Below are 24,337 nucleotides of genomic sequence, written 5' to 3'. Positions count from 1 at the left end.
GCTTTCGCCGCCAATCGCCTGGTTCCTTTCATAGCGTGGGGATGTGGAGTGTGTGAGCTGCGCAGAGTGGAATTCTCGGAGCGGGCTTGCGTTGCGGGCGTTGGGCGGCCCCCGTTGGTATGGGTGGGAGGGGTGGGGGAGGTGCTCCGTTTGCGTAGGGCCGGCAGCGCTAGGGGGAAGGGAGGGGGAGGAGGCTGTCCCGGGCCCAGGTGAATGGAGGAACCTGACAGTTGGGGGAGTGAGGCGGCGGCGGCGGGGAAATGGCGGCGGCGGCAGCAGCACAATGAGACGCGGCCTGTAGTGGGGGGAAGCGCCGGGCTGGGTCCCGTCCGAGCAGGTAGGAGATGGCGGCCCGGGCGCGCCTGTCCCTCGCCCCGGGCGCTGCATGGCGGCCGAGCACGGGTGTCGGAGCCCGCCGCCCGCGCCGGCCTGAGCTCCCGCAGCGCCGGCGGCGCCGCCGCCGAGCGGGGTGGGATGGCGGCGGTAGCTCCTTCCCCGCCCTCCCGCTGCTGGGGCCCGGTTAGGTCTGCCCCGCCTCCGTCCCAGCGGCCGTCCCTGTCCCCGCGGCTCCCGGGGCCGCCAGCGCCGACCTCCGGGCCCCGGGATCGGCCTCGGCAACTTCCCGCGGGCCCCGACGCCGGCAGGGCCCGGGCCCCGCGTGTGGGGCGGCGGCAGGGCCCGCACGGCGGGGGCCGCGCTCCGGCCCCTCGGCTTTGTCTCCTCTGGCTCCGCGCCCCCAGGCAGCCGCGCTGGAGGCCTGCCGAGGTGGGCGCTCGGAGGGCCCGCGCTCTGCCTCCCAGGGCTGGGGGTCTCTGGAGCCCTTCTGCCGTGTCGTGATGGGCTTGGGGAAAGCAGCGTAGGGTAGTAAAAGAGTTTCCACTCTGAAGTGCTAATGTTAAAGGCGGTATAAGAAACTCTTAGCTCTTCTCTTTGCTTCCTTTCCGTCCTCTTCCAGTTTAAATGAAGGCAGCGCATGGAGTGAAAAACGTAGTGGCAACCTGATTAAGGCAGACCTTGTGCTGTGTGATCTTAAGTTGAAAAAAAAAAGGTTAAAAAGACAAATATTTTTGCACTGGAGTTTGTTGCTGTGCTAGGTAGTCTAAAAAAGCCCAAATGAGTAGAAAATGGATTGTGATACTGACGTCTGAAAAAAAAGAGGGTATTTTTTGTGTACTATCGTTAGCCAGAAATTATTGCTTCAAAAAAGTGAATCTCTCAGTGGTTCAGTTAACTTCAACTGCTAAAAATCTGGAGGATGTTTGGCACTTCAGATGATCAGTTATGAGTGTTTTTGATGTTAAGATTTTGGACTTCAAGTTATGTGGTAGACTCAAGTGGTGGAAGTGTGTAGATGGGGAGATGATTACCACGTTTAGAGAAACAAAACAAAATGGAAAATCAAAACAATTAACTTTGCAGACAGTTTACACTATGTTTTACTATGTTTTATGCTTTCTTTTTTAATAAGTGATTTTGAATGATCTGTTGAAGTGCAGAGTGCGTGTATATGTTCAGTAGACTGGGTGGTGCTTGTTTTAACAAGTTGATATAGACGCAAACTGAAATTGATTTCTATTATGCCATAATTATTCTCCTAAATCCTTCTCTTAAGAGAGTCTTTCCCATTGTGCCTCTCTACAAGATACATTGTAGTCTATTTAAAAGCTTTGAAGATGCTACTAGAAGTTTTCAGCTGGAAGGTGCTTTTACATGTATAATCATTGGATTGTTACGGTATTATTTATTAATCCATAGGATTAAAAAATAGACATATTTATTCAGAAGTACTGGCCTCTGAATTAGCTACTGCTGTTCATGAAAGCATATTGGTGATACAGTTCTGTGAAAGTGGCAGCTCAGTACTTGGCAGTCAAAAAGTGAATAGTACTAGAGTTAATAATTAATTGAGAAGAAAATGGCATCAATATGCCATTGTATAAATCCTTTCTGGGGCCGTATATTTAATACTAAGTGCAGTTTTGGTATTTTCACTTTATCGCTCTTTTACCTGAGAAAGGTTGTATTAGGCTAAGAGAAAGGTGGATTGAAAATTGACTAGGGCTTTTCACCCAGGGAAGGAGATACCAGTGGAGGGATAAGAGACATTATGAAATTTATAGTCATGAAGAAAGTAGATAGGGAGCTGGTGGGTTTTTTCTTGTTTCCCCTGTTTTTGAAAGATTTCTGTGTTCTGCAGATTCAAAACAAATCAGATACTCCCTTACACCACATGTAACTAAAAGACCTGGTGCAGCAGCATATTGGGAATGCCAAAAGTTTACAAGGAAGTTGAAACAATTAATTTGTAGGGAAAATCTGATGATTTTCCCTATACAGGAGTAGCTTCTCAAACTCAGCAAACATCAAGGTGACTGGTCAGTGAAAGGTATTCCTGCTTGCCCTGCTGTTATACTCTTTCATACATGTCCTCCATTGGTTACTGGTAGAGGGAAGCCAGTAAGCTAGAAAGCTATTTTGCCTGGCATAATATTACACTAATGTTTTTATAGAAGTTACACTTTTTTTTTTTTGGAGAAATACCTTGATCTTCTGTAGCCTACAAGAAGGAAAAAAGCAGAACCTGCAGTTCAAAAAAACTGTTGTCATGGTTTTTGTGTACTCCATAGATGCTTCTCATTTCCCACTTCAAAAAATTGTAAAGTACTTTTCTGAAAAGTTAATGGATTGCACAAAGTTGCTTTAGCACAGCTCATTAGAGTCTGAGTATCACTACTTCACCCATGTTCACTTTCAGTATGAACTAATTTGCATTCAGTTACAGATCAATGCACATTACTGGCAAAACCAAATACAAAAACATGTGTATCCTTCTTAGAAGAGCAAGGAGCCATTTAGTAAAATGGCTATGGTAAACTTGGAGTTGAAATACTCTGATTTCTCTTTGGATAAGCTGTAGAATATAAGTGACAGCAAGAGTTAAGGAAGATTTTGAAAAGGATTGTACACTTTAGGGATGACTAGCATTATAGTAAGTGCTAAGACTACAGACAGGAGTTATATTTCAGGGCATAGTCTAGTCTGTCAGGCAGCAGGTAGAACATCAAAACATTCTTTGAGATGGTTTGTTCCATTATTCCGTAATTCTCTCTGAGGAAATCCAGGTATTTTTTTCTTCTCGTGTAGGTAGTACAAACTAGGGAATATACTGAGCTTGATAGGTTGTTGGCAGAACAGTGAGATGGTTCCTATGTCCTAATGCCTAGCAGTGTAACCACTGACCATCTGTATCCCATCACCTTCCTATGTTCAACAGTAATTTCTTCAGACTGACAGCACAGAAGTTTAATTTTTTTTTTTAAATTTTTTTTTTTCAGGAAGTGCCTCCCTTTAAAGAAAGTGAAAGTATAATTATAGTATTGTATAGAACAGGAGCCTCTATATAATTGTGTGCAATATGCTTTTAGAACCCTGAAGGCTAAGGATGATTAGAGTAGAGGAGAAAGCATGATTTTTCTTTACACCATCCAGACGTTTTTCTTCATCCTTTAGCCTTTCATGACTTCCATATGTATTGTGATAAACCAGAAGAGAAGAAACATAGTAAAAACTAGAAGTTAATTTTTTAGCTGAAGTTACTGCAGTTTTTGGTTGGGATTTCAAGGTTTGGTGTTCAAACTGTGTTGATCGTTTGGGGGCGTGGCAGATGTAGGAATGTAATTAAAATAACCACTCTAAAAGACTTAATCTACAGGACAAAGCAGTGCCCACTTTAATGTATGCCATGATATTATATTAGGTGAACTCTTGGTTTTGGTAGTTCTTGCATGCCTTCCCTAGTAATGTCATAATTTTTCAAGTCTGAATGTTGAGCAGTATTTCTCAAATTCCTTTGTTATTTCTGCTCTATATTGCAGACTGCATTAGTTAAGTAAATTTTCCCTGACATTTGTCACCTTCAAATCCCTGCAGCTTTTGGAGTCATGAAGCAGAGAACTGGAACTAGTATCAAGGAATTTACTTGCATTGTTGCACGGCTGGAGGTGTTGAAATGCTCTTCTCTGGTGGGAAGAGAAGGAAGAGTAATATTCTCCAACTTTTCTTTCCATAAATACTCCTGAATCCAGGAGACTTTAGTAGTGCTTGTCGTGGCTTTTACTTAAGTGCAACACACTCGTGAATCTGTGATCCTTGTTTTGGTTGGCACTGGTGTTACTTTTGGGTCCTTTCTTACCAAGGAAAAAGAACCAAAAGTGTTCTCTCTTGATCCTTGCTAATACATGATAGTATTGTAGAAAAACTTGTTTTGCTCTGCTTTTTTTCTCTTTATGTCTGTGGCTCAGTACTTATGCTTTGTAAGCTGGCACGATCGGTTTCTGCCAGTGTTTTGCATCTGCTATTACTCTTCATAAAGGATCAGTTCCTTTGGGTTTACTGAATAAGTGTGCGTTTGTATCTGAGGTGCAGCAGGGTGGCTGCTGACTTAAGGGATTGGTCGCTGGAAACAGAGGTGGTCTGGCTGGGACTATTTGAGCTGGCATTGGGATTTTTGTTTTGTTTTAAATTGCTCATCAATATCCTTGTGTTTTTTCATTTGTACACACAAAAAAAAAACCAAACCAAAACGAACCAAACCCCTTACTGTTCATTATTAAAACCTGGTTTCCAGTGCCTGTCTCCTCTTTTGGAATCTGATTCCTGATAAATTGTCAAGCCATGTAGCAGCCTTTTCCTCAGCAGAGATGCTAGTAAGTAGCTGGATAGTGGTAAAAAAATCTGTCTCCTTGAAAACTTAAGAATTTAGGAATTTTTTAAAAAATCTTTTATTTTTGAAAACTGGTTTGGAGTTTTAGACCTGCCTGCTTACTGATAGTGTAAATTTCCTTTCCTTAGGAAGTGAGGCAAATACAACTTGCTTTTTAAAGTTAATTTGTTTGACTCCATTGAGATGATTTGGCTATGCAAGCAAGTCTGGGCTGGCTAACTTTGCAATTCATGTTTCTCTTTTGTTTGCAAAGTCTGCTTTGTTTCTGATCTAGATCAAGTTTCTTACAGCTTTCTTGCAACTGTTACTGGCTTTTTATGATGACTTTGGCTCTATATTTTCTTGTTCAAGAAGTGAACAAGGCTTACCTACCTAAAGGTGAAGTCGCTTTGTAGTTGATAGTAAAAACTTCTAGAGGTGATCTAGTGGTTAGGACGTTGTCTAGGATTCAGAAGACCTAACTTTTCTCACTGACTGAGTTTTGGCAAGTTAATTCAGGTATCATTTGAGTTTAACTTTCAAGTGCTTAAAGAGTTTTTAGATGTTTATATTCTGCCTCTGTACATTAAGACATTTAGATGTATTTAAGCTGACTTATTAATTGTGGCTTTATGAATTCATAATGTTCGTTGATTGTATTTGATCATCTTGAATCAGGATATTAGTGCCTGGGATCAATCTCAAATAAGGCTTTTAGTTCCTCACTTAAGCTTTGTATTTCTGAGCATACAAACCTGTCTGCTTTGCTACCTTCATGGTCAATGGCTAGTAGGTTTTCATTTTTGAAAGGGGATATAAAATGACAGAAAATACTTACAGTACAACTAAAAGCTTTGGCCTCTCATTTTTCAGTGACCCACAACCTTTTGCCATCTTTCCACTAAAGTTAAATGCCTATATTGTCAATTTGCTATGTAAAGTTTTAAGAAGTGAAATGAGGTCTGTGAAAAATTTTTTGGGGAAAAAAAAAAGACATGCCCTCCCCGCCCCATTTACTGAAGATCATTTTTCATTACTCTTGCTGTCTAAGATATTGCTGTCTCAATGATCTCCAAGACTTTTTCTAAAGTACACTACTTCTAAAAAAAAAAAACCAAAAAAAAAATTTTGAACCTTTGTTTCTGCTGTATGTTCTTTGAGTCCCCAGGAAGATGTGTTTGTATTTTTTATTTATTCTTCTTGCTACTTATGCTTTCTTGTTTCTGTGAGGCAAAGTAAGAGGAAAATTGACCCTAGGAAATGAGTATTTTCTACCAGTGTAGTGAACAGAGTCGGCATGAATGACAAAGACTGTAAGAGGAAAATAACAGAAACATGTTACTAAGAGCCATGGGATTGTCCTTTTCTTCTCTCTTTCTCAGTATTTCTACAGTTACTGTAAGCAAGGTCTGCATTTTCTGTTAGCTTATGAAAATTAAACAAAATCCCACGGACTGCCTTATAATTTTTTACTACTTGTAAAAAAAGTGGGGAGGGGGAAAGTTTTTCCCTTCTTCATTGTTTCCAAAGAATATTGAAATCTGTCAGCATCAGCTTCCTGAGTTGACTTATTTTGACCCTACAGAAACATAGCAAGCTGTAACTGATAGGGCAAGAAGCTGTCTGTTTGTATACTTTCAAAGATCATGAATAAAAAATTAAGAAATGTATACCCAGGTATTCAAGTCCATAGGTTTATATGCTGAACAGATTGGTTGGTTTGTTTACTGTGTAATCAGAAAGACTATGATTTAGTGAAATCGTCCTCTGAAGAAGTGTAGCTATACCATCTACTGAGGGATTTGAGAGGAAAGAGTTTGAGCTGTGACGGGTGACAAAACTCTGGAGGAGGTGGTGTAGGTTTTATGAAGGTAATAGACAATGTAGGCCTACATTTTTTACCTTGAAGTAGTTCATTGAAAAAGGACTGGAAGAATGCCAAAAACATTTATGAGCTCCCTGGGTCTTTGAAAGACATACAATCAACTTCTAGGAGATGAGTAATTTTCCCTATGGTAATCTTTGCATAGTTAATGCTGTGCTGTGTAGAAGTTGAGAAGTGAAACATGCCTTGATTAATACTAAATTGTCTGGAAAATGGTCTTCTCAAGACTGTGTTGCCTAAACTGAATAGAAGGTGAGTTTTCAGTGACAAAATTCATGATTTGTTAAAACTGTCTACTGACCAGTTATTATATCAGTGGATGAGCGTATACAAGGAATTACTGGATGATTTCAGGGCATGTAGTGACTGGCATAATGATGAAGCAGGTGCTGATTTCTGGCAAGCATTTTGAGTAGCATGCCAATAATGCTACTAATGTATACATTGACTGCCAACTATTAACAGTTGTTAAAATCTTTTATTGCTTTATCCTGTTATTGCTGTTGTCTGCCACTAGGTGTTTCCTTTTGCTGCATTCAAATAGTTTTGGACTAAACAGCAAGAAGTTTTGTTTCTGGAATTTTTAGGTTTATTGTCATTAGTGTAACACAATTCAGCAACAGTTGGTAATAGAGAAGAGAAGTTGGTGTCTGGTTTTGGGTGACAGTCAAAAACCTGTTGAATCCAATTTGATTGTTCTCTGTAATATAGGCAGTCTAGTGGCTGTCAGAATGGATAACTGCCTCCTCATGCCAACTTTAATACTCATCTGATCCCCATCAACTACTTAATTCAGCTTGCTGAACCAGTGGAAAACTTGCCTAGGTCAAGGAAAAAAAAAAAAAAAAACAACCAAACTTGTCTAGTGTGCTGAACTCTCTTTCTCCCAGAGACTCAGACAAGTGTCAAAGCTGTTTAGAGAAGGGAAGGAGCAGTGAGAGTTGGGGTTGCTTCATCTAGCGCTAGGTTGCCATGGGATTGGATCTGCAGTCTCATGAAATCTAATCCCAAAATACGACTTTCCACTTGATTGTCTTCCTTTATGAATATTGATTTCTCTTCTCACCTATTAATTAAAATAATTGTTTCATATTTTTCTCAACGTCTACTTTCTCACTTATTGTTAATAGCTGCTGTTAGAAAAAGGTGTGTTATTACAGTAATCTTGTGGTTTTGTATGTGAAAATCAGCTGTGGTAAATCCAGGCTATGAACCAAAGTGGGGGGAAAAGCTTATGGTGTATTAGGAAAATGGAATAAAAATGCAACTGGAGTTAACTACGCTTCTGTAGTGAGTACTGTTCTGAGGTTTTAAAGGCTTTTTAACAGAGGTAACAACCATCAGAAAGTGCAATAATCAAGATGGAACACTTAGGCTCTAGCTATTATCTTGGGAAATGCAGATCCGAAGTTATACCTAGTTTAAAACATCTCATTTTTATGTAGTGGTAATTTGTAGTCGTGACTCCATAATTAGGGAGCTGTGCAAGAAACTGCTTAAAATTTTAGGACATCTTTTCCAGCTTTCCTCAAATGTAGTGATTATGTATTCCAAGATAGTAATATAATCAAATACAAATCAAAGCCTAATAACCTAAAAAATGAATGTTTTCCTCTATCTAGTTTTCCATTCTGAAAGCGATGGGGTGGTTTTTTTGGTAATTGTGTGTTCAAGTTCTCAGGCATACTTTGATTAACTTTAAAAGCTCTTGAAAGCAGAGTGGTTAGGCTTCAGTGAGGAAAGGGCAAATCATTGTCCTGATTTTAAAAAAAAAAAAACCCAACACCAAACAAACAAACAAAAAAACCCCAACCAACACCCCCCCCCCCAAACAAAACCCAAAACAAAAACAAAGAACTCCCTAGTTTGTTTACCACCAACATCATAGAGATTTGTAATCCTTAATTTGAAATCAAAGCTTTAGGACCCCACACTATCCACAACAGAAGTCTTTAAATAATTATGTGGGAAGTTCAAAAGTAACAAGTCAGACTAATTGAGAGAGACAGTCACCTTTGTAAATCAGGAAATTCTGATTTTTCTTTTTTCCCCAACTTGAGTAAGGTTCTATTTCTCCCCACCCCATAAATGTGACTTCAGAGTAGAAGTGGGGGTGGGGTTAGACTATACAAATTTTCCAGACCATGGTCCTTTTCAATAGGCTAAACTCAGTTTTATGGTGAAAACTGACTGCAGTTTTTGTTAAAATATATAACTGAGTGGTGATAGTACAGTTAAGATACATTAAATCATTGAGCAAGAATAACCAAAATGTATGCAATGTGCCTTTCAATGTTAGGAGTTCAGCACTTAAAGTGTGGGCTAAACTTTTGTATCCCGTTGGATTTATGGGATAAACAATATTTACAAGTTTCGATTTACAGGCATACTTCTAAGACTATTAGTTGACTGTATGTATAATTTTCATATGAAATAGTAGCCAATACTTAATGCAGGAGTATTTGTGATTGATATTATGATACTGTCTAGAGGGTTAATTAAAAAGACAAAAGCAGAAAAGTTTAACATAAAATATTCATATTCTTTAAAAGTTTGCATTCTAATTAAGGGAGATATGATCATGGAGGTACTACTCAAAACAGTAAATCCTTTTTCCTCTTAGGCATCTGAGGTGCATAGGCTGTATCTCGGGCTGTAGTTTGACATGCATTTTAGGTGGCATTTCTGCCTGGAAAGAAAATACCTGTGTGTCCCCAGGTAGTGGTATTTGTTGTTAAGGTTTATTGGTGCAAGCATTCCTGAAGTTGTATGGTAAAGTGGATTAAGGAGACTAATTCATCTAAGAAACAATTTTATTCTGTGCGTTTTCTTTATTCTGTTATGGTCTGTCTCTAGTTGTGGTCAGAAATTACATGGAAACAGTCGTGCCAGCTTAAGAGAGGGTTGGAGGCAGCATGTAGGTTGAAGAGTGAATAAGAGTGATGCTCTTGTATGTATAGCAGTGCCATATTAAATGCACGTTAAGCTGTGATCTGGGAGCCTTTATGATACAGCATTTTTTCTCGCTGCTGAGTGAAAACAAAAGTGATAAAATACAAAGTGACTTTCCTGTATTTTGTCTACGCCAGAGATATCATATTTCTTCTGTGATTATTTTAGAAAAGTTTGACTGTACAACCAGACGCAGATTTTTATGAGCATATTTGAGAGAGCTAAAATGAAATACCAATCTGGTGAAATTATGATATGTTAAAACTCTGCATATGCACTGTGTTTAATCCTATTAGAAGAGGAGTAATAAGGTCACTCTTCTCAGTGACAGCTTGCCCATAAGAGTTTAACACGCTTTTACTTTTTGAATGAACTTCATTGCCTCGGTTGATTAGTCTCAGTTTTTCTAAGCTCTTGTCTGTGCAGCAAAGTCAAACTTTTAAAACCGATATACCTTTACAATTTCATTTCAAAACTATTTTTATATTGCAAGTCTTAAAGGCCTAGACTTATGGCCTGGGATTTTTTTTTGTTTGGTTGGGGTTTTTTTCCACCAGTTAGTTTTAGTATGCGTTTGAAAGATGCTGAAGTAGCTTGAATTGTAAATTATGAAAATGGATATTTTTGAATGAATTATATGTAGTTATGGAGAAAAGGAAAGTTTTTGAGTGTTAGAATTGTATCCTACTTTCAGTATCTGTCTATTTAGTCTTTAAAATGGTGAAGGCTAACTATGCATTTTTCCAAATAATAGTACTTTTGATTTTTGTTGTGCAAGAAAGGTGTTGTAATTCATCTGTTAACTAAAGAGAAGTGAGAGATTTCCTGTTGTTCAGGGTTGAGAAAGCAATGCTGAGGAAGAAGTGGGAAATCTTTCAAATCTCCATTGAAAGTTAGGCACGTAATCTGCTTAAATCATTCTGAAAGTCATACCAATCAATTATCTGCCTCTTTAGGCACCTTAGTGCATCTGTTTATGCCTACTCAAATAATCAGCTCATTAGCTGATAAAAGCAAATGATTAGTCAATTAAATTGAAAGCCAGTTGTATTTAAATATTTATTTTGCATAATTTAAAGTTTTATTTATTATTGTAACTTCAAGATATGTTTGTGTTGAGTTGTAGATTCTTTCCAAATACACTGTAATAGGCAGGGGGAAAAATTGTTCTACATACTGGAATATACCAATTAATAAACTAAATGATGTAATTACTTGAATGTTAATAATGGCTGTGACACTACCTCCTAATTAATCAGATGCCTGTATTTGATAGTTTCAAACCAAGATAAATCATATCAATATGGAAGCACTTGTTTCTAAAGAAAACTACAAAAACAAAATCAGTTTCTAACTGATAGAAAGGTTAGTTATATAAGAAACGTGATATGTAAGGTTTCCCAATATAAATCAAGATTAAATTAAGGGGTGTTAATGCCTTTGATTTAATCAGACTTGCTGTATTGGGATGTTAATGGTGGAGTAATTTAGTTTAAAATGCTTGATTATTCCCCTGCTTTTAAACCAAATTATTTGGTATCTTAAGACTTTTAGTAAGGTGGGTTTCTTTTTAAAGCAGAAGTATCTCTACTTTTCCAAGACTTTGGTTGCATTCATGTTTTTCTGGTTTGCTTCTAGAAGCTTGTTCCTTTCCTTTGATTCCCTCAGAACTAGATTGAGTTCTTTGTCATTTAAATGCTGGCAGTGTTTCTTCTGATCCTACCTAAAGGGTTATGTATTCATCACAGCTGCTCTGCTCTCCATCCCCTTCTGTGCTGCTTCATGGATGTCTTCAGAGAGTCTGGATTTAATTGACCTCTGGAGAACTACATAGTCAGTCTGACCTGCTGGAATTGGTCATCTGCAGCGTACTGTGAGGATAAACGAGGGCAAGAAAGTACTCCTAATCCAGTACTCATCGCTAAGTGAAAGTATTGAAGTGTTTGCAGAACTGCCCAGATTGGAAGAATGATATGGTGATAACTGCAAAAGATCGTGTGTGAATCTGTATCTTCTTTTCCCAGATTCAAAATGGTGGAGATATGTTCTACTGCTTATCTGATTCTCCTGTCATCTCCCTGTCCTTTCTTGTCAATCACCAGGATTTCTGCAATGAATGTACCTGGCCAGGCTGTTACTTTTTTTTTTTGTAGGTCTTAACGTATCTGGACTAGATGTTTAGGACACCAGCAGAAAGGGGAGATGGTCCAGGCTCTGCTGATGTAGCTGTCAGGTAGACCTCACAGAATTCGGCTGCATTTTTTCTGAAAACTCAAAACTAATGAAATAGTAAAACACCTCAGAGTTTTTGCTGATGGTTGCTTGATGTTGGCCGCTTAATGTCGCTGCAGTCAAGCAACCTGTAAAATGTCTGCTATTATACTTCTGGTAATTAGATGATATTAGGCATAATGATAAGTGGTTTGACAACTGTGCAAACTACAACTGATGTGGTAAGAACAGGAGAGAATTCTTTCTTTTGCTTCAAATTTTCAATTTTTTGATACTACTATTATTTGATAACCAGTGCTGTGGAGCTGGTAATTCCAGGTAAAGCAAAATCTACAGTGATATTTTTAGAAAAGAGGCTCTACTGAAACTAGTATATTTGTGTTCTACTCTGAAAATGCAGTTCACAAGTGATTGAATTACAGGACTATATTTTAGTGTTACAGAAGAGAGGAACCCCATTCAACTGATGGCTCTGGACCAGGATCCTGTAGGTTTGTCTGTCTTTTCAGTGCAATATTGTGCCAGTTATTCAAACACAGTCTGGAATTGAAAGAACCATAGAAATACAAGAATAGTGCTTGGCAGAAGAGTTAATTGGCAGGTGCAGTACTGTATTAATTTAGTTACATTGCTTCCAGAACCCAAACTAGTGTCCGAAACCCTCAACTGCACCATTTACAGGGTTTTAACGCCTCTAAAACATTATTTCTCAGCCCTGAGTGGTTTTAGATAATAATATAGAAAAAGTGGAATTGTTTAGCAATATTCCATTATCTTTTCTTCTGACCTACCTCACTAATCATTAAATGAGTAATGCTGTATTCAGTAAACCACAACTGCTTTGATGTCTAGAACCATCCTTTCATTTGCATAGCTGGGAATGCTTTTGCTTATATGCAGGAATAGCTTTCACTCCATTCTGAGAAACGAAGGGTAAAAAAACTATCTCCCCTGCTTTTTTTTTTTTTTTTAATGGTGGCTGTAGCAAAACAGCTTATTTCAGTTTTTGAAGCTGTTTTATCATTCAACAAGGAGGAGCAACTTGAATACTTTTTAGCCACGTAGTAAGAGTATCCATTACTATATATGCAATGTGCAGAGCTAATGTGAAAAATTGGACTAATGCTGCACTGGACTGAAAAGATTCTTAACTGTAGTGTAGACTTGGCATTAGGCAAACATGCCTATGAATATACATTCAGAAAAGTCTCTCAAGGATACCTGTTTTATCTCCAATTATTCTTTTTCATCTTGCATTCGTTCTGCTACTGTGGAAGATTGACAGATGGTTGAATCAGGAATGGGTCTGTTTTCTGATTTGTGTCTGTGCACTGAAAGTGCTACTGGTGCTTAGTTGCATCAATATTGGAGCTAAGGGACCCTTATGAATGAGTTACTTCACAACTCTTAACATGGTAGGCTGTTTATCTGTTTGACCTTGTGCTAGCTTTCATAGTTGATCAGAATGTGAAAAGCTTTCAAAGGAGAAAAAAGAAAAAGCTTTAAAATTTAAAGCTTCTTAGTCAATGTTTAGACACCTATGATCCCACATATTGGGAAGAGGAAGCTGTTCCAGTTTTATTTTATGGATCTTGAATATTTTGATTTTTCAAAGTCAATCATTCCATATTTACTCTTGAACCTAAGACTTCCATTTAAGGCATCTGTTAAATAAAGATTTTTTTTTTTCTTCAATGAAACCTTTAAGTTATACAGCACAAGATGAAGTCCTCAAATCTTTGCAAACCATTCCAGTTTTTCTTACCTCTAGTTCAGGACTGAGAATACACAAAATAAGCATGTCTCATACATGCTGTTATTTTTTGCCACTTTACCTCAGATAAGGACTTCAGCTCTCCCATCCCTACACTTTCGCCAAGTTCTTGAATATATCTGAATCAGTTTCAGTATCATGTCAGTTGTTCTTGAAGGTCAACAGTGCTACAGATAACCTGTGATATGAAAATACTACATGAAGCTTCTAGCTTTATAATGTTAAAATGTAATATTTATGGCTTCTCACCAGTTTTGAACCCCAGGCAGTATGCAAATCTGTGTGCTATATTGGACAATATTGAAAAGTGAAGATTGATGCATTAAAGTAAATAAATTGTCAATTGATATGACCTGCTGAAGTCTTATATTAGTTTAACTGTAAAGAATATAAAGGAATGATCATGTTCTGTTCTAAATGTGTATATTTACATGGAGGTAAATAACAGTGTCTATAAAATGCTGTAGCTTTTTAACGTGATTTTCATTGTATTCAACTGGGTATGTATGATCTAAGTAGCTGCTTCTATGCTGAGGCCTAATGCTTCAGTAGGATATAAAAGCCTCTGCCTTAAAGATGGCAGTTCTTTTTAGTTTGACTCAAATAGAACACATTAATGACTACTCTTAAGTTAAAGGTTATTTTAATTTTTATAAATAGAAAATTCAAAATACCTGGAATCTATGTAAAATGCTTCATGGTGTGCAGAGTTTTTTAACATCGGTCCGTTAATGCTGCAGAATGCACTACACTTGTTGATTTGAGATTATCATCACACAGATAATTAACACTGGCCTGGTTGATTCTCAGCTCTTAAAACAAAAAATGGCTCAACATAAAAGCCTTTTCTGGCTGCTCTGCACAGTAAGTTGGTTAGCCAGATGTGTAGGTTAAGATACTAAGAATTTACTTTTCTAATGCCCTTTTCCATTCTGGAATTAATTCAGTTCATTTTACAATCAGGCACATATATTCTTTTCTTGCGATCATAACATCGGAAATTCTGTTCTTCATCTTGTGTGAGAGCCCTTGCAACACTGTTTGTATTCCACAGAGCATTTTCATCTATACCTTCAGACATTCGTACATGTTCTGAAAAAAAATTGGTCAGCCTATGGAAATGTCTTACCAATGATTCAGTTTTTTATTCAATAAAATGAAAGAATCAGTGAAGTATGTTGGGGTTTTGGGGGGTTGGTTTGTGGGTTGTTTTTTTTTTTTTTTTCCCCCTCTGGTGTTATCTCTCTGGAGATTGGATTCTGTGGCATCTGAGCAGCTTTGAATGTCTTCTGAATTTGGGGGCAAAACCAGTCTCTTTATACTACATATTTTTATGAACTTAATATTAGACTTCATCCCAGCTTCACATAAAAGAAAATTCCAGTAGTGTGCCCGCAAGTTCTTTGCAGGGGAAGAACATGTGCAGACATGTAGTGTAACTAGTGAGAAGCCTTTCTATTTTAGGAAGGCAGATTAAAAACTACAAACCCAAAATGTAATTGGAATAAATAATGTGCTAACCAGTATGTAATACTTCTATATTTTAAGGTTGTGTTAGGATGAGTTAGTTTGATGCACCGTTAATAATAAATACATTCTTTTTTGAAACTAAGCCTATCATTTGTACACTGATTCTTGGGTGATACATAGATTGATATGACCAACTATAGGAGATTTAAAGTCTCATTTTACACTTGGTAGAAATTCTGGAGGGTGACTTAAAACCCAAATATCTGCAGGTCTTGCATCATACAATTACTGACTTCAGAGAAAGCCTTTTGTAATGTAGGACTCTCAGTAATTTTGGATGGTCTGGCACAGGGATAACGGAAAACTGTCGAACACCCATGTTTTGGGGAGCTTGACTTTTTGCCCCAGGGAGAGAAAGGATTTATGTTTGTGCAAATAATGGGATTGAAATCCCCACATGGGGTTATATTCAGGGGGCAGCTGCTGCTTTTACTTATCATAAGCAAGAATAATTGGTGCTTTGGAACTGTACTTGCCTCACAGCTTGCCCCCGGATTGGGGAAGAGAGAAATCCCTGCCCTAATGTCTGCTTAATTGCCTTCCTGTCGAAAGACGTAGGTGCCTGAAAGGCTTGAACATAACTTTTAGATAAACTAATCACAAGTAAGTAATTTGGTAGCCAAGTAAAGGACCAAATGATAAATAAATTCACAGATATGGTCAGTTATCCCTTCTTGTGATATTGATATAATAATAGTATAGTTACCTACGTGAATTGGCATCTATAAACTTAGCTGTGATTTTTCTGTGGGTTAATTTTCAAGCAGCAGCTTGAAAAAAAAATCCAATTAAGTATTACGTGGAATAATTTCATTCTAACTGCTGTTAAATTATTAAATGTGTTTCAGAGTGTTCATATAGCTCAGGTTTTTTTGAGATGTGTCCTGAGTGTAATTTTTTTTCCTGACTTCCATGGAGAAGGCTTAGTTCCTTGGATGCTAAGAGTATTTTGTTTTGGAGTTAATCTGAGGCAGTAGGGAGTTTGTACTGTGGTTTCTGACTAACTTTATTGTTTGTACCATAATAAACCAAAGAAAAATATTTGAAGTACAAGCTTGCTGGAATAACACGTGGAAGAGAAGGATGAGTCCCGTTTTATAGTCACCCCTTCCCCCCCCCCCCCAAAGCATCTGTGACCAGCTGTAATTATATAGAGACAGGATGCCAGCCCAGACCGACTTTTTCCTCCCAGTCATTAATGGTAGTTTTTACCTTACCCCCTCTGACGCTGCAGGACTTTGATTCGTGCTGGAATTCATTTGTGTTTGCATGAAGACAATTCCCTTCATCATAGCTCTGTTGTGAGCTTAAGAGTCCAATTACATAGATCTTCTTGCAAGATAAGAACTTCATTTTCAAGTTGTTAACAGTTTGAATAATTGTTTAATTAAATATTAACATCGTTATTGGGATGGAGGATATAGTTGTTTCATTTCAAACTGTAGGTGATGTTGAAGAGCAAGAACATTGATAGTCTGTGTTTCAGATTCAGCCTGTTGCCCCTACTGTGTCAGTAGGTCTTTTACTGTAAATTTCAGTCCTCCTTTTTCTGACAGTCTCTTTTTGGTACCAACAATTAGGTATCATATTAACATGATTATTTTCAAATACTGAATTAGAAAACCAGGAAATAAAAATAAAACCTGTTGATATATTCTTCTGTATTCTCTATGATATATTTGGATACTTGGTTTTTGTATTAGCAAATGTTTAAGTAGCAAATAACCGAGGTACTTGGAATATCTTGGCTGAGATTTGCAGAAGTAACTAGTGGTTGCTTGCAGATTTCTAGAGCAGTGAAGATTTGCAAAGTGACTGGTGTGTCATTTCTTGGATGCTTCTCTTTATGTCTTTATGGGAACTGATTTTTTTTTTTCTGTGTTGCTGCTTTATTCTTTGAGTATTTGATGTGTTTGTGGTGTGTCTAGTTAGACACTCCAAATGGCTAGTTATCTTGGAACTCTCACCGTCTACCTTTAGATAAAATATGTGAATCTTGAGCTCTTAATAGAAACATTTAAAAAAAAAAAAAAAATGGTGGCATTACTGTTCAATAGAAGACATTCTGGAAATCTAATTTTTAGCAATGTCGATGTCATTAATTTTTCCTTTTTGTCCCTTTTGCTTTCTTTTAACAAGATCCCCAGTCACTGTAGAGTAAAATGAGATCTATATATATATTTTTTTTTTTTTTAATGTGGTAAAAAAAACCCTGTCAGATTGGACTCCAATGTTATAGTTAACAAATGCTGGAGTGGTTGGTTGTGCTGTTTGCTGTGGTAATCCCTAGCTGTGTCCATTGTTTGGGTGGAATCATTGGCAAGCTGCAGATGCCTTCGGCCTGCAGACGGGAAGGATTGGCCGTCTACCGCAACAGGCTTTTGTCTAAGTGGCTGCACCAACACCATTTAGATGCTAATGTGATATAAGCTCGCTGTTTTGTACTAGAACTTGACTGCATCTCAGGAATGTGGCCTGTCTGGTTTTATGTTGGCTTCGGCATTAAAAGGGCCTACTGTAATTCATGCCAATCGATTAAAGCTGCAATCTTCTGTTTTATGGCTTTGATGTGCCAAAGGAAATTGTTGGGGTTGGTGGAGAATTACATACTTTTTTTGGTTCTCCCAGATCTTACCTGCTGATCTGTATGCTTTTTGTTTGCCGTCTTGATTAGGGAATAAAGTAAACTTGCTATGTGAAGCCATATATGGTATGAGCTTTACTGACAGAGTTGAACCTTTTTCTTCTGTTCATGTTTGTTACATGGTGGGGTAACTGAATGCTGTATTGTACCTTTCTGCTTTTCTTGCAAATGTAAAGTGGAGTATATGTCTGTATTTTTACCAGAGATGTGACAGTTTTCTGTTGTTAGGCTATTTTCTGATTCAATGGAATACATATTCTGGTTCATGTTTTAGAGGTGGTGAATAAATGAATAACCTCAGCATAACAGGGACGTGTTATAATAAATTTAAGTTCTAGTCACTGCATCTGAGCAGCAATTTGCTGCATTTTGTGCAGAAAAAAGGATGTGTGTATGGTGCAAACATGAATTTAAAAAGTAGCCCTGGGAATAAAATTTTTGTAGGTCTGTTTTGTACATGAACGCAGTACTCATCAGATTTTCTGTGCTGCACTCCCTAAATATTCTTATTGTAAAATAGAACAATAACTGCTTATTTTCTTTTCTTGAAACACATACATTCTTTAAGGTTTTTTTAAAATGTGTTGAATTATAAGTTTCTTCAAGATTTCATTACTGTATTAGGTGAAACAGGCATGGAGGGAGCACAGGGGAGGAAAACTGTAAATCTAGTTGGACTCAGCTAGCAATTACTTTAGCAGATAAAACAAAATATGCAAATATCTCCTGCGCACTCTAAGGCTGATCTTTCAGACACTGACTTTCTATATCCCTAGCCAAAAAAGGACATACGATAATTAGATTTTGAAGGACCATGTGCTGTTGCTACAGAGCTAAATATTAAAATGCAAGAAAGCAGACTACCACATGGCACAATTGATTTTTATGGCAGTTCATGTTAAAATGCTCTCTTTTTATATTGCCTTTTAGGTTACCTAGGGTGAAACAAAATTACAGACTTGGAGACTCTGGAAAAGCTCAGCATCAGCATTTGAGGTAAAAATGAACATACTGAAGTAATCTTGGGAGTGTCCTTCTTGTTAACTTTATGGAACTGATTGCGGTAGAAATTTTCATCAAGATCCATTTTGCATTTAAGTTTTCAGTATTGATTTAAAAGAATTTGACTTCAGAATCTCTCTTTTTAGGTCTGGGAAAACTCATACTTTAGGTGAATATAGTGTAAATTTTTTTATTTTAGAGCTTTGAGAACATTGTAGGTATGCTTAGATACAGTGTTTTTGTTTTAAGTTGTAGTTTATGGAATGGCTAATATATCTATGAAATTCTTTGTCATGTCTTTCCTAATTTTACTTGTATAGCTAAATGTATTTTTATGCAAATCACCATCTTAATTGCACACTATTTTTACATTTATTAAAAAACACATGTTAATGTACTTAGGAAGAAATGGTTCTTGCTTTTCATCAGTTTACTGTATTAATAGCAGCTTCAAATTGAAATACTTCAAAGTAGTTTGAATTCCTATTTTATTTTTTTTAACGTTTAACTCAAATGAAAATACATGTGCATGGAAAAAGCAGTACAATTATACAGAACATAGTAAAATTATGTAGAACATACTACTGTATTTCTCACATGAATCAGTTATTAATCATAGTAACCTGTAAATAGGATTAGGGAAGTATGCTTTCCTTGCACATTTAAACTACCAAAAATTAGCTTTTAAATCACTCTTTTAAATTTTTATTTCTGATACTAAACTAAAATAATTCATGTTCAGGATGGACTTAAGTAGTTCATTTTCTGCCGGTTATAGGGTAGGGTTGACACATTTAAATGTTTTAAGCAACTGAATTGCCACAATTAACCCTGCTATTGTGGTTTCCTTTTCAAACCATTTTTATAGCTCATAGGTTTTGTTGTTGTTTTTAAGAGCTGAAGCTTGCAAATTATGTGATTAATCTACAAGCTGATATCATGATGTCAAAATGCAGTTCGGGAAGCATAAACACAGAGACTGCGGAAATTAAAACGGTAAGACTATGCTTTGTAGTATGGGAGAAGTGGGTTTTTATGTATTGCTTCACGGTATTCTCCTTTTTTATATTTAAAGCTTCTTCAGAACCTTAGAGTAAAGTAACTTATGTGTGTGAGGTTATAGAAATTTGCTGTGAATTTCTTTGGAAAGAATAATGAAAGTAGCTACTTTATTTTATCAATAGATGGTTAGATACAGCAATGGCATAGATAAAAAAGATGTTTGTCATGAAACACGTGCTTTGATATTTCTTATGAAGCTGAATATGATTAGAAATGTATTCTATTTTTTTAAAAGGAGGGGTGTGTGTGTTTAAATATTTCTTGTGGATTTTATATTCAAATGTGGTTGTGTTGGTGAAATACAATCAATTTAAAAAAAAAAAAAAGTGGAAAGAGGGGAGATACAAAGGGTTGGAATTCGAATTGGATTTATATGTTGTTCCAGATAGGAGATACAAAGTAAATGGTGAGGAAAGTAAATGACAGGTACATTGTTAAGGCCTTAGTTTCAATAGTATGCTTCAGTTTGAATTATGAGTTCAACAAAAACATGAAAAGAGGCTATCCAATTAAAGCTATGTAGAAGAAAAATTGATATGTAGTTTGATAACATAGGGAAGACAGAAATGTATCTAGTTTCACTGGTCCTCACCTTGCCTTGCATCTTAGGTGCCGTACACTTCACGTTTTATCTTTTGTCCTCTGTGTTAAGGAGGTAAAAGAAGAGGAATCTGCATAGCACCGGTTCTGCACCACTGATTGAGCAACTACATCGTTAGGACTGTTGCACAGGACCTTATACACATCATTTTTAAAAAATGAAATAGTTTGTTCCAGAATCTGGGTGCATGTCTGTATTTGTTAAAGGAAAAACATCCACTTTCTAAACTTCTATTCTGAATGCCTCATGTAGTGGTGTCGCTATAGATATGCTAGAAAACTGATTTTTGTTTTCATGTTTCATTTCTGTACTGGTAAATGCCCTACAGCCCATATATGTTATGCTGATATATAGTGGTATAATCCTTTTGCTTTAGAGACTGTTACAATGTACAGCAGCATAACTTTGTTGGTGTGAACTGTCTTGCTGGCTCTGTTCATAGAGGTAGACTAATTGCAACAGAAAGTGTTTATTAGGCCTTTGCGTCAAATCCAGGTTTGGTCATACTGGTGACTGAACACTAGATGAAGGACTTAAGGGGTTGTGTGTTTTTCTGAGTCTGCTAGGTGTCATGTTGTACTCCATTTCTGTCCTATATACAGACATTAGGAGGAGTCTACTAGGAATTCCAGCTGTTAACTATACTGTATTGCTTGTAGAAATGCTTCAGAAGCAGCTCATTCAAATGTAGAGCTTCAGTGTAATCTTCGTTTAATGAGCTCTTTAATAAAACTTTTCTGAACAACAGAAAGCAGCCTTTGATGCTTTGATATGTCTTAGTGTGCTATTAAAGACCAACGTTCTGCTTGTGCTGTTAGACTGGTTCTGTATCAGAAAAATAGAACAAAATTCTTGTAGTTCAAGATGAACATTCACAATGAATATTGATGATTGTGCTAGGGAAACCAGGGAAGCTGTTTCTTATAGGAATCCTTACATTTGAGCTTTGTAAGCATTTATGCATGCTGTTTGCCCTTCTTGAAAGGGAACAGATCTGAAATACGTTTTTTTGTTTGGTTTTTTTTTCACTTTAAGAATATTGAAGATGAAATATAAAGACTGCTGTTAGGCAACGCATGTGGCGAAGATCTTTGAAGGATAACAGATACGGAGTGTCTTGTGCAGTTGTGTTGTATGTTAAAGATAGCATAATATAAAAGAGATTTCTGATTCATTTTATTGAATAATGTTGTTTGACAGTATTTCCCTACTTTAGACCTTCTGAGCTGAATGATGTCGTTTAGAAACTTTGAATTCTGAGTTGGGAGCAGAAATCTGAATGCTTAATTTTCAAAGTGTCTTAGATATCGGCTGCTAAATGCGGGGGAAAAAAACCCTTTTCCCATGAAAATGAAACTTTCATTTGTTTCTGAGATGTTTGAGTTTTGGGCTTTTTTTTATTTTTTCCAAATAGAAACTGGGTGTGTGTTGGGTTTTTTAAGTTCTCTAAGAGAACTTAAGTTACAGGAGTAATATTCACAAAATATGCTTTTGTAATGCTTTTGGAGTATTACAGGAAAAGTCAAATCCTTTTAAAAAGTATACTTTTAAAAGCAGGGTTAGAAACCAGACGATGTAGGAATCTTGTATCTTGACCTTCACTTGGGCAAAAACAATTCTTGCCACTGAATGCTTATAGTCTAAGTAGAAGTCACTTTACTACAGACTTCTGCAGTAGTTGGTATAGAACATCCTCAGTGAATATTTTACATTTTGTAGATTAACATTTGCATTAATTTTCTACTCTGTATTTTATATTTGTAATATTTTATAGTTTTCTTTTTATTTGTTCCTCCTCCTTACTTCTCTCAAGTAAGAATTTTGTATGTTAGATCTTTCAGCAACTTAATGTTTCATGTAGCATTTGGACATAAAACTTATTATAAAGAATGCGATATTCAGACTCTAGGTGTTCGTGTAAGAGAATATTCAGGCAGCAAGATTCTATTCATATTTTTTGTATAGATTGTGGTTTATTTACTTTAGATTAAGTGGATTTTTTTTTTTTCCCTACCCCTTAAGGCTAACTTTTTTTTTTTTTTTGGCTGATGCTGGGTGTGTTTTTAGAGACTAAATTAGACATTCCTGGACAAAGATGAAAACCTACAGCATTAGAAATAACTTTTGTATCACAAGGATTATATTTGGTACAAATTTACAAATCAACGTTGGTGAAGAAAGCAGATGAGATACATTGCGTATGGCAGTAATAAATTTTTGTTGTTAACAGGAGATAGCTGTAGTTTTCCATTAACTTGGTATGAATATAACACTTGGTATGAATATAACACATACTATGCACGCAAATGGTGGTAAAAACTTGAAAGATGCGTCCCCAGGGCTCTAGTTTCTTCTCTGTTTACTTCAGAGTGTCATTCCGTAAATGTTTTTAAACAGTCCTTGGAGCAGGACTAGATCCAGGGTGTCTTATTCCAGGTGAGTGCCCTACTTGGTTTGGCTTGTATTCCTTAGTGTTTCCTTGAAATTTTTTTGTGCACCAAGGGACTGCTTCAATTTGGATATAGTCCCGTGACTGAAAAACTTACACCACAGTTCCAGAATTATTGTAGACTGGAAGAAACTGCAATTAAGTATTGCTGGCTGTTCATTCCCAAACTTGTGCCCTTCTGAAATAAAGTTCTTTAAATGGTAGAACAAGGGGTTAGTTTTAGCTCTGCAGTTCACTGTCTATTCACATAAATGTGCATTAAAGTAAGGACATCAAGTTGTGGACTTTTGCGGCCATCAATCTTGATAGTTTTAACAGCAAACTGGACCTTTCAATATTTAGTAGAACAGATAAGCTTGGGCACTGTGCTGCTTTGTGCAGCTTCTGTAACCTAGTCTAAAGCCACAGGAAGCAGGACTTGTTTCCTGTGTTTATCCCTCCAAATTTGGCTTCAGCAAGTTCTTACAGTTTCTTGTTTTATTGATTTTCAAAATAACGCAGTGGATAAAGATGGAACATCTTAGCAAGTAGCTTAGTTGCTCACAGTGGCTGAGCAGGACTAGTTTGGTTTTTTTCTGCTTCCCTGATAGCTAGTTTCAGTTAGCTAGGTTCAGTTGACTTCTGTCCACAAATTCTGAACACATGTACTTACATCTCAAATGTTTTCAGTTTAAAACCTGTTCTTCAAGTAGATGTGTGTTTTCCCTTTTTATTTCTAGATGGTCCTATACTGCTTTTCTTTTATTGAAGAGCTTTTCCTTGCTATTGAAATAGAGACTTAGAATGATACAATTACTTCATTATTCTGGCTTACTGCCGTAATAACGTTGACATTGATCTTTTCAGATCTTATATACTTCCAATACAAATCATACAAATGAAGGCCAGGACTAGGAGACTTTAGCACAGCAGGAAGTAGCGTTGATGGTTCAGGGAGGAGAACTTTTTCTTTTTACCTGAGTTAGCATAGAGTGGGAGGGAATTAAAGCTATTTCAAGTGTGTTCTGCCTCGTGCGAACTTAGCTCTATTATTTTGCTAATTAATCGTGCAGTTTATCATAGCTAAATTCTCCTCTTTTTTTTTTTTTGTGGTCAAATTGCAGGGTAATAATGGTATGGTTAACAGTGGCAGGCAATGTTGTTTTGCTTGTGCTTACTTTTCAAGTTACAAATGTGCATGTACTTCTTCCTTTGCACTTCAAAGGTTTTTTTGAGAATGCTTTTCGATCTCGAGATGATTGTACTTTAGGGCAGGTCTTTCATGAAGGTACACAAATCAAAATTGTTGTTTCACAGCTCTTCCAGATCAAGCTAGAACCATACATAAGTATAAATCCCCTTGCTTCTTGCAGTGGGGTAGCTAACCTAGTATCACTGTCATGAAGTGTGTAGCAAAGGAGATATGCTTATTTGTGAATATTAGATCCTCTGCTTGTCTTTTATTAGCAGCCTTCTCAAATAAGGTTGGTTTTCTTTCCTTAATTCCCTCCTGGTTCCCAAAGTT

At 37.0% G+C, this 24,337-nt stretch overlaps 1 protein-coding gene across 1 annotated transcript in view; it reads left to right on the top strand.

Annotated features, from left to right (window-relative positions):
- The first annotated feature begins 296 nt into the window (after positions 1-296).
- DICER1 (dicer 1, ribonuclease III) overlaps positions 297-24,337 on the top strand; it is a 65,468-nt gene continuing 41,427 nt past the window's right edge. Inside the window, exons 1-3 of the mRNA XM_050897268.1 lie at positions 297-337; positions 18,650-18,715; positions 19,617-19,717. The gene's annotated coding sequence lies outside the window, so the exon portion shown is untranslated. The remainder of the gene's footprint in view (positions 338-18,649; positions 18,716-19,616; positions 19,718-24,337) is intronic.

The sequence above is a fragment of the Gymnogyps californianus genome, chromosome 5 (genome assembly GCF_018139145.2).
Source record: "Gymnogyps californianus isolate 813 chromosome 5, ASM1813914v2, whole genome shotgun sequence".
Taxonomy (NCBI): Eukaryota; Metazoa; Chordata; class Aves; order Accipitriformes; family Cathartidae; genus Gymnogyps; species Gymnogyps californianus.
Note: the sequence above shows the minus strand (reverse complement) of the source record. Positions and strands in the feature narration are given on the sequence as shown.